Source organism: Arvicola amphibius, chromosome 5, assembly GCF_903992535.2.
Source record: "Arvicola amphibius chromosome 5, mArvAmp1.2, whole genome shotgun sequence".
Taxonomy (NCBI): domain Eukaryota; kingdom Metazoa; phylum Chordata; class Mammalia; order Rodentia; family Cricetidae; genus Arvicola; species Arvicola amphibius.
The window spans coordinates 2,599,448-2,615,674 of NC_052051.1; positions in this window are offsets into that span (position 1 = coordinate 2,599,448).

A 16,227-nucleotide genomic window follows, 5' to 3' on the forward strand; every position below is an offset into this window, starting at 1 on the left:
TGGACTCCTGTGTGGAGTGTGCTGACAGCCATCCTCCTTATGATGTCTGTTTAGAGACTGACCTCATTGAGGAGTTATCAACTTCCAATCTGATTTCTGACTCCTTTGCTTGGGGTAAGAAGGAATAGAAGGGGCAGAGGCAGCAGCTGAGCCCCTGGCTGTGCCCCAGCTCTCTGCAGCCACCTCAGCATGTTCCCAGGCTAAAAAAGGCCAGAATCCCAGGAGCATCCTCCTAGAACCCGAGCTGCATTCCTTTAGCATGAGGACAGCTGGTTAATTTGCCCCTGAAGTTTGTGCTCCAAGTCTATTTTTTATAACTGAATTCAAAGAAATCAGTGAGAGAAAACTGTATTTGAAATTCCTTTTCATCGCTGCAATCCTATGCTACACCTTTGACAACACAGTGCGGCTGCATTAGTAACAGGATTCATTTCGAGCCCCACACCCATCACTGGACAGAGAGAGCTGTTACTGGGCGTGAATATCCCATGAGCAACCAAAGAAGCCCTGGGTTCTTTCAGAGCTGGATAATAAAACGTGGAAGGTGCCCGTGCAAGGCTCTCAGGCACAGCAAAGATCTCAGAGAGAAAGGAGCTGTGCAGAGTTTCTGTGACCTCCTTCTTGGCTCAAGTGGAATCAGCTCAGTGGCCACTTACCTTCCCCTCCAGGGCAGGGCTGTGTGAGGTAGCACGCAGGACGAAGCTCACTTTCGGTTTCACTGGGTGGATAGAATCTAAATAACAGCTGCGCTAGTGATGACCACCTGTGGATCAATTAGGAAACCAGTGCCAGGCTGATTCTCATTGGTAGATTAGCAGCTAGCTCACAGGACTGTCCAAACGCATGCTTTCACCTCACACTGATGTCCAAAGAGGGGCTAAAGAAAGGTCACCAGGGTCTATACTTCAAAACCCAAGTTAAGTCAGAAAGGAGGGGAGGAGAGAGGGGGAAGAGAGAGAGAGAGAGAGAGAGAGAGAGAGAGAGAGAGAGAGAGAGAGAGAGAGAGAGAGAAGAGGTATCAAAAGAATAAAAATTAAGACACAAGAAGACCAAAGAGGCCCCATTCATGGTGGGGACCGACTGCTGCAGCCCAGCTGCATCTTCATTGCATTATCTTTAATTATCTTTATTCAGATGTGCAAGGATGCAGGCAGGATAGGTGGTACCCAGGACTCAGGATAAAATAATGCCTTGTACTGTTGTGGGGGTTGAATGATAATGGTCCTTATGGGCTCATATATTTGAATACTTGGTTCACAGTTGGAGGAACTGTTTGGGAAGGCTTGGGTGGCATGGTCTTATCCAGGGGGTGTGTCACTGGGGGTGGGTTTTGAGGCTTCAAAAGCCCATGCCAGTCTTAGCTAGCTCTCTCCTCTCTCTGCCTCCTGCCTGCTTGTGGACTGAGAGTCAAGCTCTCAGCTATTGCTCCGGCACCATGATGACCTCCCTGATGCCATGCTCCCTGCCGTGGTGGTCAAAAACTCTAATCCTTTGGAACCAAGAGCCCCAAGTTAAACATCTTCTTTTACAAGTCATCTCGGTCATGGTGTCATACCCCAACAATAAAAAAGGAATGAAGAAAACAGTTGTTCAAAAACATACCGTTAATGTCGTCAAACCTACTGCAACACATCCTCAGATGTGAAATTCTCAGAATAGGCCCTGAGTCACGATGCTGAATGTCATCAGGTTCGGATTCATATGTTCCAGAGTTCCATAAATTCGTATTGCGTCAGCTCTGTGCAGAGACTGGAAGCTACCATTGGTGGTGCAGGGCTTGCTAGCTTCTGGATCAGCATCCTGGAGCATTGTCCTGGGGCTTTGCTTAGTGTCCTGTCACTGAGGGTGACAGCTGTGGGCACTATCTCCTTCCCCTCTAGGCACCTTCACAGTGATGGCTGAGGATCCCTCACTGCTGCCCCCATCTCGGTAATTATCATATTATTGTTCTTTAACGCTTTTACAAACACGCAGAAAAGCTAAGCGTAAGATACTCATTCTGAACAAGAAATTATCAAGCACTCCCAAAATACACAAAAGCACAAAGAATGGTAATAAAAGCCCTATATTCATAGCAAGATTCTAGAACAACCAAGTCATGGCCGGTCTGCTTCCCGAGCCCTGCCCTCATGAGCCCTACTCTCCTGGGCTTTACCATCCTTTCTCATATGTTTGTGTGTGGTGGGCTTGTATGTCTCCATGTGTATGCATGTTTGCAGGCTCACATGTATACGGATAAACAAGCACATGTGTGGTGTGTGTAAGACAGAGGTTAGGCATCTTCTTAGTCTGTTTACTGAGGTAGGGTCTCTAGTCTAGCTAGCCAACTTGCCCTGAGGATGCTCTTACCTCTGCTTTTGGAGTTCTGGGGTTACAGGCAGCACACCATGCCTGCCTGGCTTTCAGTGTAGATTCCAGGTGTCCCAACCCTGGTCTTCAAGCTCAGGTGACAAGTGCTTGAAGCTCTGTCCTCAGGTCACAGAATTAGTTTAAAGCCTATCTCAGGGTTTTTCATTTTGCTTTGTGGTTTAGAAGCTTCAATGTTTTAGTCTCTGAGAAATGCTGGATGACGTTTTTCTGTTTGGTCTCTTCAATCGAGAATTAAGCTTACTAGTATTATAGTTTAAAAACCTACCTGTGCATTTAAAAGGTGTGGGTTTCTTTTCTCCTGAGATAACCTCACTTTTCTCTGCAGGGACAGAAGGATGATGTATAGAAAGCTCACATCCAAAGCAGGAGCACTTCCAGACAGAGTCACCGTAGAGAGCCCACCTTGCCAATCTGAAGTGGACTGCACATCCTTCACTCAGGGGTGCAGCTGTTCCCCTCACATCCAGTCTCTTAGAGGAGGTTCCAAGGTTGTGAGGGATCTGGCATGAGATAGTCTGCTAGAGAGGTTCTTCAGGGGTCAACTGTAGCCCAAGGCCGGAGATGTCTGAAATTGTAGCAGGTGGAGTCAGCCTTCTGCTGTGAGATTAACTAATATGAAGGTCAACCCTGCTCTACCTCAAAGGGAAGGCATGAGCTTCCTCTAGACTCTGCAGGGTGAAGCAAGGCCTATCAGTGCTCATGGAGGCCTCGTGATATCCAGAGTGTCAGCAGAGCCTTCTTGGTATTAGGGACCCCACCCCCAGTCACTAGGCCACAAGAGTATTTGTCACGGCATTAACTTTTGCGTCTGCTGCTTCTAAGCTCGTTGGCAACACTCTCTGACCTGTGTCCATAGCAAGAGAACTGGTCCCTGGAGTCCTCTATTCGATATCTGACCCCCACACTCTCATTCTATGTGCACAGGCCTCCTGGACACCTGCAGACAGAGTCTATGGTGTGGTCCATAGCACCTGGACTGATGGGGGAATTCTTCCATGGTGGAGTCTCAACCTGGGCGAACATTTTGTTTGTACCTGCCATCTACGGGGAGCAGCGACATTCCCAAAGAACCAACAAGAGGAAAGAGATAGTGCTATTGGAGACAAATACTGGTAGAAAAGATGTAGGCTCTGCCACCACCTGCTTTATACCTCAACACAAGGGAACCCAGCAGACAGGCTCCTGTCTCTTTCCGCCCCGTGGAGCCGCCTCTAGCCTTCTGTCACTGTGGAAGCTGACAGAGAATACTGGGAGTCCCATCTTGGGTTCCACTCTGTTGAAATGTAGATCTACCCGAACTGTATTAGAAGTCTCTGGATTCCCCGCTACGCCCCCCCCCCCCCCCCCCCCCCCAGGGAGAGGCTTCAGGTTCTGTTCTTCGGGATAAATAGATGAAGGACAGATGCTTCCTGACCTGGAACCTCCCGATCTACTCAAGGGTAGCCATGCCCATGAACTCAGAAGACACCTGCCACTGCTCACACAACAGGGAGAGGAGCACAGGGACACTTCACATGCAAAAAACCCGGTCCCAGACAGGTGAGACGCTGTCAGTCGTATGATAAATCAAGCCACCCTAGGTGTAAGTCATTTGGGCAACTGGCCACTGGCCAGATTTGGGCCGTCCTCTCCATCCACTCTCCCGAAATGTCCCTTAGGGTCATCCCACGGCACTGGTTTTCGGAAGAATCTGATTAAAAATTGCGTCCAAGTCTGTTTTCTCACAAAAGCAGGCCACTTCCTAACCTGTGGTTCCCTTTTAGAAAGATTTGGTCCTGGTCCATGTTTGTTCTCAAGTCGTGTTCCAAAGCAGCTGTTTATTAAAATGCCAACAGCTATGATTAATTTCTGGTGCTGTGTGGTGCATCTGTTTGGGGACTGGTGACATCAAGCTGACCCCAGATGATTCTTATGGTGGGGGCTCTGCCTGGACACCCAGCCCCTGCATGTCTTCTGTAAGGCACATTTATTACTTTTGTATTAAGCCTGTCCCGAAGTCCAGTATCCAAATAACCACCCTTTCTGAGATTAATGAATGCACCGGCTCTTAGGAGGAAAGAAGCGCCAGGGGTCTGCAGGCTAATGGTTTGTAGCGCCCTCTCCGTGAGGGCATCTGTTCATGGCATTCCAAGTGGAACTTGATTCATGGAGCCCCAAATCCCATCTGTAGGGGAGGTGGGTGGGAGGGGAACTCTGGTGAGAACATCTGTTTCCAGACATGTGTTGACTCATGGCTACACAGCACGGGATGCAACAAGACGCCAGAGGTTGGAACAGAACAAGCAGGCCATGCATTTTGAGTGGCACCGGAAGAGGCGGGATCAAGGTTGTGAAAGCTGTCCTTGTACACCTGGGTCTTTGGAACTATCCTTACTGGGGGGAGGGGGCTCACACGGTCATCCTGCATGTTGCTTCGGAATGAGGTTCACTGAGTTAGGGTTTCTACTGCTGTGATAAAACTGCCAAGCCAAAGAGCAAGCTGGGGAAAGGGTTTATTTAGCTTACACTTCCATGTTGCTGTTCATCACTGAAGGAGATCGGGACAGGAACTCAGGCAGAACAGGAACCTGGAGGCAGGAGCTGATGCAGTGGCCATGGAGGGGTGTTGATTACTGGCTTGGCTCACACTGCTTGCTTATTTTGCTTTCTTATAGAACCCGGACCCACCAGTCCAGGAGTGTACCCACCCACAGTGGGCTGAGCCCTCCTCCATTGATCATTGAGAAGATGCCTTACAGATAGATCTTACACAGGCATTTCCTCAACTGAGACTCCTTTCTCTCTGATGACTCCACCTGTGTCAAGTTGAGGCACAAAACCAACCAGCAGCACATTCACCATGTGCAGCCGAAACCGATACTCACAGTAGAGGACAGAGAAGCTAAGGTCCGGAGAGGAAGGTTGGGGTGTGTGTGTGAGGGGTATTAGCTTTGGGTCTGGTGGGTTGATTGGCAGCGGTAACTTGCAAATCAATCCACCAATAAATACTCTGCTCCAGACCAAATCCCTGAAGCTGACATAATTTACTAAAATCAATTTGCAAATTTATCAATTGGGTGTGTTGTCTATATGTTAAAATATGTTTCTATTAAAAGCTAATAAGATCTGTTACAATTCTACCTGTGGGGACTGGCTTAAATGGCCTTTGAAGATATTTCAAAATGATTCAGAGGTGGGAGGCCAGTTTGCTTTCTGTTGTTATAACTGAACACTGCAGACTTAGGGGGCTGACTTTAAAGAGTAGAGGTTCTGGGGACTGAAAGTTCAAGACCTTGGTGTTAGTGTCTGCTTGGCTTCTGCCAAGGGCTTCTTGCTATATCTGACTTGGTGGAGGGAATCCTATGGTTAAATCGTAAACGTGTGCTCAGGTTTCTCCTTTTACGAAGCCGGATGCCATTCTCCTGCCATCATCTGATGTTAAACTCCCCCCCCCCCGCCCCCTCCAAAGCCCTGCTTCCGAATCCTTCTTGTGTAATATTTTCTGTTGGATTTCCTACTGTGTCAAACAAATTGCAGCATGTGAGTTTGGGGGTGTGGGTATTGAAATGAAAGCAGAAATATCTTTTACAGTTTGAATTTGAGGCATACCACATGTTTACCTAAATGCAGCCATTCCCTTTCCAGCTTCTCTCAGTTCAAGTGTCTGATCCTCAGAACAGAGGAAAAAGGGTTGACTTGTAATTCTGGAAACATTTATATTCAAATATGGCAAGTCAGAAACGTGTGCTTCCTCCATCGGATTTTCCTTAAAAGCAAATCTACTGGGAGTATGTACAAAGGGCCCAGCATAGTGAGGACCCCAGCCAAGTTTGTGTGGTCTTTCCTTTAGCCCAGCTGTCCGTAGCATCTTTTGGTTTTCCGGCTTCCCAACCAAGATGACTATGACCTTGTCCTTCAAGGGCTGCTCCAAGTCTATACTTGTCACTTGGGAGAGTCCCACTCCCCACCTTTAAAACAAGGGAGTTATTGCATATTCCAAAGGGTTGTGTGTCAGAACAGACTTTGGACCCCCCCCCCCCAAAACTTGGCTTACATGCTCAGTCTGCTCCTGAGGCTGTTATACAGCCCACACCCCAACTGGCCCCAGAAGATGCTCCACTTAGGACTAAGGCAAGCACCAGGTCCTGCCCCTCTCCCGTGTTCCTGGGCTAGAGAACTCACTCTTTAGCTGCTAGCCACTTGCAGGATGTGGATTCAATATCTATAAATCAACTGGCAGCTACTTGGCACATGCTGTCCCAGTCACCAAATGGCAGGGTGGGGTGTTACCATGGGTCACTGTCTGAATCTGTGTTTTCAAGTTCTTGGTGCTTTATAAAACTGATACATATTGCATGCACACAGATTGCAAACCCTGCACACCAGCAGTGGACTCCTTGGTGGAAATACACAAGGACCCCGGGTTATTTCCCAGGCCTTTCAAGATGGCATGTAGGAGGAGGATCTGGTCGCTAAGAGTAGGGAGTGGGTGCTTCTTAGATGGACATTCTTGGGTTATGTAAGCCTGTGCTCACTGCTCATGTCCTTTCCCATGATGCCTCTGGTTTGAATTGTATGCACATCCAGGTGCACATAAGCCTAAGATGGTAAGAGGGGCTTTCTCTAAAAGGTCACTCAGATGACAGTTTGCCTCACTATACCAAAAACTAGTTCAATCCAGATCTGCCCCTTGACTCTCATGCCTGGATACGTTCCTGAGGATGGAGGAATGGAAACTGAGCACAAAGGCAGCTGATACAGGTGTCTAGGGGAAAAGAAACCGAGTCCATGGTCTGAAGTGGGGTGCACATGCAGCTTCATGTGGGTGGGTCCTAGGTGCCTAGGTGCAGTATAGGCAAGGGTGTGTTCACAGGACAGGGCAGGTGGGTCCTAGGTGCCCAGGTGCAGTATAGGCAAGAGTGTGTTCACAGGACAGGGCAGGTGGGCCCTAGGTAACCCAGGCGCAGTATAGGCGAGAGTGTGTTCACAGGACAGGGAGGCACTCTATGTAGGACTAAAAGAAGACGCATTTAAATTCATCTGCTTTTTTAAAAAAACTGTACCTTTTTCAGTATATAGTAACTGTACATAGTGTTGGGTTTCATAAAGACAATTTCTTTCAAATATATAAAGCTTCATTTATTTATTTTTGTGTATATGAGTGCTCCATTTGCACAAACACCTTTATGACAGAAGAGGGCATCAGATTCCATTATAGATGACTGTGAGCCACCATGTGGGGGCTGGGAATTGAACTCAGGACCTCTGGACGAGCAGCCAGTGCCCTTAACCACTGAACTATCTCTCCAGCCTGACAAATCATATATTTTTACCAGAGTGTTGGTTAGCTTTTGTCTGCCTGGCACAGGCTGGGTAGAGGGAAGCTCAATTGAGAAACTGCTTCCCTTAGATTGTTCTGTGGGCAAGTCGGAGGCTTTTATTTTTTTAATCAATGATTGATATGGGAAGGCCCAGCCCATTATGGGCGGCACCACCCCTGGGCAGGTGGGCCTAGGTTTCTTAGAAAGGCAGTTGAGCAAGCGGTGGGAGCAAGTCATTAAGTAGTGTTCCTCTACGGTCTCCGCCTCTGGGTTCCTGCTTTGAGTTTTGGCTCTGTCTTCCCTCAGCCATGAACTATATAATCTGTAAGTCAAACAAACCCTCTCCCCCTCCTCAAGCTGCTTTTGCTCATGGTGTTTATCACAGAACAGAAAGCAAACCGATACAATGGTGTCTGCTCCTTCACCTTGCTCTTTCCCTCCCCATCTCCCCTCATGTTAGATACCCCTCATGGAGGGCTGTGGGGGAAGGGGACCCCAAACCTATGCCTCCCTCCCAGTGTGAGCTCATTTACATCTAAGCTGGCTAACCGCATGTCCGGTGTGTTCCTCGGAACACTGGGAAACTGGATTGAGGATGAGGTGAGACCTTGGCAAGGAGGTCTGATGTCCTCACAGCTTCCAGTTCCTCCAAACAGCAGGAGTGCACAGGGCCTGGGCGAGCTTGAGCCCGAGCCCAACTCTGGCAACCTTCTACGTCTTCCAGGGAAACCAGAGGGCAACAGTGTAAGTTTTGGAAATCGAATGGTTCTTTGCCTTCTGCCTGTACTCCTTTGTGCTGTTTCTCGGAGGGCCCTGCTGTGTTCTCGCTCAAGCACAGAGGACAGGCACATCCCCTGTCTGGCTTTCATTTCCTGTCGAGTGATAGAATACCTGACAGAAGCAACTTCAGGGAGAAAGAGCATATTGGGCGCGAATCCCAGCTCCGGCAGCAGGAACTTGAGGCAGCTGTCACGTCACGTCCGTCACCATGAGCAATGGATTAATGCATGCCCAGCTCACTTTCTCCATCCGCATCTAGTCCAGGATCCCGCCCCAGAGAGGATGCCACTCACAGTATGTAGGTCTTCCCATACCGATTACAATTATCACAATCCTGCACAAGCATGCCGACTGTGCCACCCCCGATCTAGACAATCCCTCATTGAGACTGTGCCTGGCGATTCTAGATTGGGTCAAGTTGACAAGGCTAAGCCTTGTCTAGCATCAGACTATCGTCACAGCTGCATATATTTTAAATATTAAAAATGTAAGCTTTCGTGGGGATTGAGAAGCACACACATAGCAGATTTTATTCTCAGCTACACATTTGCTTGTGCAGGAGCTGCCTGGCAGGTGCAGAGTGTGCCATTGTTGAGGACATCGGGAAAGGCCAAGGGCGCTGACTGGGTGACGTCACCCAGGCAGGGGGTGGGGACTCTGGGAAGCACTCTGTGTCTTTAATTTCGAAGTCCCTCCTTTTACATCACTGCGGGAAGGGGAGCCGGTGTCCTTTAAAGATGTCCTTGGATTTGAAATTTCACACTGTTTTTATTGCTTCATTAGGAGACTGTCTTCTGAGAGCATTGGAAGACAACGCGGCAGAGCTGGGAAATGTCAGCGGGCCTCCTTCCCACCCTACCATGTTTTCACGTGTTTTCAGTTATTAGTCAGACAGGGTTGGGGTCTGCCTCCACTTTTCTCCATGATGGGATGTTTATCTCTCAGGCCTGGGTTTCTGGGGAGCAAGGGCCTTAGGGAAGGCAGCCAAGATGGGTAGAGGACACACACTTGTGGCTGCTTTTCCTGACCGGAGCCAATTCAGAAGCCTGTCTGACATTTTCCGCGAGCCTTGAAGGTCACGGAGGGGTTTATAGGTCGTGGAGGGTGTTCTTCTGGGATGGTGGTTGGTATAGCTGAATGTTGGCCTCGCTCTCGTACACATAACTCTAAAATGTGCAGCACTCCACGAACAGTCACACGATGCTCCCGCAGCATTGATGAGCTCAGGAGGAAGGACCTTGTCAAGGGCACTCCTGCTGTGGCGTGGTGCCCGGCGGCCATTGGCTCCAGGAGGAGTAGGGTGCTAACGGTCACTAGATTTCTGTGCTCTCATCAGACACACAGGGAGCCTCAAGTTCCCTGGAGCCCACGTGAAAGACCAACGGAGTGAAGAGAAGAAATAGAACAGAAGAGAAGGAAGTATTTGCCAGCTATCCACCCAGAATACACACGGAGCTTGCTCCACCAGAGAAACGAATAACACGATAAAAAATGTGGGCAAGAGATCGGGTACACATTTCTCCAGAGAAGAGGGACAAATGGCCACGGGTGTGTGAGGAAGCAGTCAGTATCCTTGATCACCAGGAGACTGTGGGGCCAAGAAGAATGAGCTGTTGCCTCACACCTGTTAGAATGGACACTATAAACCCACAAAAGATTGCAAGTGTTGGTGGAATGGAGAAGTGGGGGGCTCTTGGGTGCAGCTGGGGGTCTGCAAATTGGTACAGCGATAATGAAAAATACTTTGGAGGGTCTTTTAAAAGTTAAATTTAAAAAATTAAAACTGGAATGCCTAAGACCCGGCCACCCCTCTTCCAGGCATATACCAAGGTGAGTAAATCCACACCAGGGAAAGACACTGGTGTCCCTACGCTTAAATCCTGCAGCATGCTGGACAGATGCAGAAGAAGTCTATGTGTGCAAAACAGATGGATCAATAAAGAAGGAATTGTGGAGCATCTATGTGTGTGCACCTGAGTGTGTGCATAGTGTCATACCATTCAGCTTTCCGAAAAGGAGTTCACCATCTCATATCATTTCATAGCCACAATAAAATGGTGAGGCAGGGGACGTTATATTGTAAAGCTTATTTTTTCTTAAAAAAGAAAAACAAACAACTGGAGATGTGAAATCTAGGGACCCAGATGGCAATGGCCTTGTGGGTGGCAGTGCCCAAGTTACAGAGCGTGTCATGCAGGAAGAACCTGTGTATCCTAGTGACAGGGCTTTACCTTGATGACCTCACCAAGCCCTGGCTCCCTCCCAAAGGCCTTCTAACATCCACAGGAGAGCTGAGTTTCTACTCTCTCCACACCATTAACACACAACCTTGAGGATGACGCCCTGCATATATCCATCCCTAAGTTACAACATGCTCAGGCCACAGCACCGGCACTCGCTCCTGTGTGGAGGGGCGTGTCGGCACTCGCTCCTGTGTGGAGGGGCGTGTCTAGGGCACTACCACATTATTAGGCTGACACCAGACACAGGCTTACGCATCCTCACTCCTGGGGACAGCCTGGAAACGGTGGCAGGCAGACACAGAGAAGGGCTGTGGGACAAAGCTAGGGGAGAAGATACAGGTCAAATGGCATTGAAGTTCCACCAATAACATGATCAGGTTCTGGAGTTCCATGCCTAGGAGGGGCCACAGACAGGGTCTCAGTGTTGTATGATGAAGAGCTGGCCTTCACACATACCCCGAGCCATGGGTACACAAAAAGGGAAGAAAAAAGTCAAGGACGTGGACCATCATGGGTCTCCCTTCTATCTAGAGAAACTGGAAAAGGAATGAAGTGTTTAAGCAGGGTCGATTCTGTCACAGGTCAAGAGATGGACTCTGTGGTCACAGTGGATGGGGCCTGAGCCTTGCTACCTTCTCTAGCCTCCCAGGCCACAGGCCTCCCAGGTTCATGCATTAAATAGGGACTTCCCAAACATTTCCCCTTCTCGATGCCCTCTTTCACTACGGGAACTGGCCTCACTGACACACCAAGAGGCACAGCTGTTTCTGGTTCCTCCCTGCACCTTCATGAGCTACCCAACCCCTGTACCTGAGTGTGTCCTCTTTCTGTCCCTCTAGCTAACTGGAGACCCTTGTCAGCCAGCTATCGTGGCTCACGGTATAACTGGTATTCATAAAGAACTCAGTGCAGGTTAAATTTTATAACAGTGTTAGTGCTGAGCACACTGCAGTCTAATGCCTTGAGTTGCTTATCAGCGGATCCTAGATGAGCTGGCACCTGAGAAGTGTCCTTATACCTCCTTGGATACATGCACCAGTGTGACCTTGGGATGCATCCACCAGTGTGACCTTGGGATTCATGCACCAGTGTGACCTTGGGATGCATTTGCCAGTGTGACCTTGGGATACTACTTTATCTCACCTGCAGGGACCCTGTGTGCTGGTTAATCATGACTGTCTCTGTGATCAGTTTGAGATTACCTAGGGGTTAGTAAGCTATGCCCCTGTGAAGGCATAAATCATAAACAATCCTACACCGGTTTGAAATTATGATTAATAGAATGGTTATTTATTTAAAGGGGAAAAACTTACAGATCACCGTCCCAGACAACAGCCCTCTGCACAATCAGGAAGGGAGCCTAGTTGCCGGAACCGGAGCCGGAAGCCAGAGAGCAAGCAGAGGGCAGTTGCTGCTTTTTTAAAGAAGGAGAGACCACTCCTCAATGGGCTGGTATCTCAGCAGCTATTGGCTGAAGGAGCGGAAGGAGCTCCTGCAACACCCCTGGGGGTGTCTCCAAGGGTGGATTGTGGGGGAGACAAGCGTGCAAGAAGCCCTGGGCTCACCCATCAGTGGGTTCAAAGTCTGAATAGGTTGTTGGGCAGTGGACTTAGGGAAGGCTGGGCCTGGTTGAAGAAGAAGTTATGGGGCCATGCCATTTGGGATTGTGTCTTGCCCTTTCTTGCCTCGCTCTGCTTCCTGGATGCCACGGGGGAAGCAGCCTCCTGAAGCACACGCTCCAGCTGCTGTGATGTCACATCTCACTGTCAGTCCGTCATAGTGGAGACTGCAGGTGGGAGCCTCTGAAGCTTTAGCCCAAGCAAATCTCTCCTTCATTTAAATAATTTCTGATTCTCTTCGTAAGTACTAACACACTCTTTTCCAAATAAGGTCAGTGCTTGAATATACATGTTGGGGGGAGGGTCAGTACTCCAGGTGCCAGCGTGGAGAGGGGGCTGAAGCTGGAGATGATGTGGATCTCTTGAGGAGACAATGTATCCATGTTCCAGGATTTTGACCAGGGGGAGTGGATTCTTGGAAGGGGGCGCTAACTGCAGGTCTCTATCTAGGACAAGCGGGAATGTTTAAGAGGTTTCCCTCAGCGGGTCTTGCTACATCATCTCTGACACACCAATGAGGAAGGTTCAAAGCATTAGACTACAATGCATTTCACACTAATGGTGTTTAAAGTTTCATTTACACTAAACTTCTTGTGAATATCAATTACACTGCAGGCCAGCATGGTCGGCTGATGAGGACTCTAGTCAGGGGAGTGCCAGCTTAGCTGGCTTTCTTACCGCTCAGCTCCAGGCCACGCTGGAAGGCTGGTTACTCTGTGTGTTGTTACCAGCCAGAGCCTCTGATGATGCCTGCAGCCTGACTTCCCACCAGAGAGCTGCTCCTGAATAGTTGCCTGTTGGATTGTGGAAAAAATAACTCATGTAGTCCTCAGGGTCCTGATGTGTAACACGGACGTGGTCCCTACGCCATTGCTGAGATAAGGGAATCTGATTTTGCAGACAGAGCTGGCACATGTGTACTGCTCACTTGAGGTCCTTTCTTTAATGTGACAGATGCTGCTGCATGTCATGAAGGAGGAAAACAAAGAGAAGCCACACCAGGAATGGGGCTCTCAGCAGGAGGGATCGGCTGTGACCCCAGAGCTTCCCAAACCTCCCCTAATAAGACATACATTAGGTCCTGTCCAAAAGACAGATGACATCACCCATGAGATAAACAGCCAGTGAGAATAAAATAGCCGGCGGAGAACCTCCTCGAGATAGCTCGGCGGCCTGCCCTTCAACCCAGGCAGCCTGAGGACATCACCAAGGAGGATTGCCAGCGAAGACCAATGGCTAACGAAGAGCACCCGGGTAATTCACCTAAACATGTCTCACGGCTCAGGCCTATGCTGTGATCGAAGTCCTTTCCCTGAGGCCTGTCCTGCTTTTTCTGTTTTTTTTTTTTTTTTTTTTTTTTTTCCTCTTAAGCTTGTGTTTCTATTCTCTCTGTCCTACCTGGTAAAATTTTGTTCGTTTTATTTGTTTTTTAAAAAACAAACATGCTTGTGATTTTTATTGATCAGTTCTAGCATTTGCTTTCCTGTTTAGTATTTGCTTATTATCTCCTCCAGGCTTGGTGGAGATTCCTGCAGTGCTGGTGGAGACCCACTCCTGGGGAGGGGGAGTGCTGTCAGCTACGGAGAGGTGAGGAAGGTGCTGGTCCCCACAGCAGGTCCCCTTGGCTGCGAACTTGGGACCTTTGCACACTTAGCCTTGCACAAGTCAGAGTATATATAGAAAATATTCTATATTCTCTCAATTTTTAAAAAAAATTATTTATTTTCTTTTTCTGTCATTAATTCCTTTTACTTTCCTTGGGGGTTTCGCGTGGGATTTGTCTAGAGGCAGCCTAGAGTCTACTGAGTAGGGAAATCCTGTGATGCACTGCCTGCCTGGTCGCTCAGGTAAGAACAGGAGACAGGACGCTTATTGTTCTTAGTCTTTTGAGTTCAAAGCTTAGCTCCCTTCTCTTTAAGATTTTTATGCAAATTGTGTATAAAGGCTTACCTGAGGCTCTGGAAACCCCGTGGGTGGGTGCAGTGTAAGGGAAGCCCTGTGGGTGGGTGCAGTGTAAGGGAAGTCCCGTGTGTGGGGTGCTGGGCACGGGAAGCCCCATGGCTGGGGTGCAGGAAAAGAGAAGCCCCATGGATGGGTGCAGGGCAAGGGAAGCCCCGTGGCTGGGGTGCAGGAAAAGAGAAGCCCCATGGATGGGGTGCAGGGCAAGGGAAGCCCCGTGGATGGGTGTAGGGCAAGAGAAGCCCCGTGGATGGATGCAGGGCAAGGGAAGCCCCGTGGCTGGGTGCAGGGCAAGGGAAGCCCCGTGGCTGGGTGCAGGGCAAGGGAAGCCCCGTGGGTGGATGCAGGGCAAGGGAAGCCCCGTGGCTGGGTGCAGGGCAAAGGAAGCCCCGTGCGTGGGTGCAGCGCAGGTTATGGGGCTCATTTCTTTCTGTGAGTGCACATAATGGTGACTGTCTTCTGGGTTCCAGATCGTCACCAAATGCTCTTCTTCATGTATGAACTGATATCCCTGAGCCAGAACCCTCAGTTTCCAGACAGAAACAGACCGAGAGAAGTTTAGTGTTTCCTCAAACTCCTCCGGTCTACAGGATCTGAGCCTCACCCTCTCCCCACTGGCCCGGCCCGCAGCACTTCCGGAGTAGAGTCTCGGGATCCAGGGTAGCTGAGGGCAGCTCCGTGTGTCTGACTAGCATGCAGGAGTCCTGGAAGGGCAGGGAAGCTTCCAATGTTGTTTTCAATGTGGCATTCCTGTAACCCATGAAAGGGTTCAGATGTGTTTCAAGAGTAACAGTTGAAATGTCTTGCTTGGAATTAAACTCTCGAAGTTCCTAAAAGCATTGGAAAAACTGCATATTAGTCAGGTGTTTAGTTGCTAAGAGACAGTCCTGGGGCAGGTGGCCCTGTTCCTAGGAAGGTCTGAAGTGCTGTGTGTGCTGCCGAGCTTGGAGGGCCTGGGCGCAGAAGTGAGCGCCCCCTCCCACCCACAGTGCGTTCTCAAGCCACAGTGGCCTCCACTGTTTCCTGTCCTAACTCCCTTGCTCTAACCTGAGTTGCCACGGAGAAGGCAGCTGGTGGAGACTTCCTTCTACCTCTGGGTGGCTCTTCATTCTTCTCTCATCTCACTGCAGGGTGTCCCCCGCCATATTGGCACCACCTTCCCTCAGGTTGCCCACAGCCGGTCGGAACAGAGTACGGATACAGTACAAGCTGGGCAAATTCTGTGTCCCAGGAATTTGAACTTGGCTGTCTTGGATTCTTTTCTATTGCTGTGATGAACAACAGAAGACAATTCCATGGGTGGGAATTGGCTTCGATGTTCTCATTCATAGTCCAGCACCGAGGGGGGCCAAGGTAAGACCGCAAGCAGGAACCTGGAGGCAGGAGCTGATGCAGAAGCCACGGAGGAACACTGCTTCCTGGCTTGTTCTCCATGGCTTGCTCAGTCTGATTCCATATACAATCCAGGACCGTCAGCCCAACGGTAGCATTATCCACAGTGCTCTGGGCCCTCCCACAGTAATTGTTAATCAATCAATTAATAATTGGCTCTACAAGCCAATCTGATGGAGGCATTCTTTTCAACTGAGGTTTCCTCTTCCCTGATGACTCTAGTTTGTACTAATTTGACAAAAACAAAAAAACTAAACAAAAGCAAAGCAGTATTCTGGGTCTGGGAGATATTAATGGGTGTGTATCTCTAATACAATGGGATATCCCAAAGACTCAGGGAGAGCCCTGTGTAGTGAGTGACCTTGGATTGGCAGGGGGCAGGAGCACAAAGGTGACCGATGTCCAGTGTGGTCTCCGGTATGTGTGCTGACTAGTTTTATGCCAACTCCATGCAGGCTCCTTCTGGAAGAGCAAATGGAGGGCCGTGGGGAACGAGCCAGTAAGCTGCACTCCTCGGTAGCCAGTGCAGCAGTTCCTGCCTCCGAGTACCTGCCTTGTTTCCTG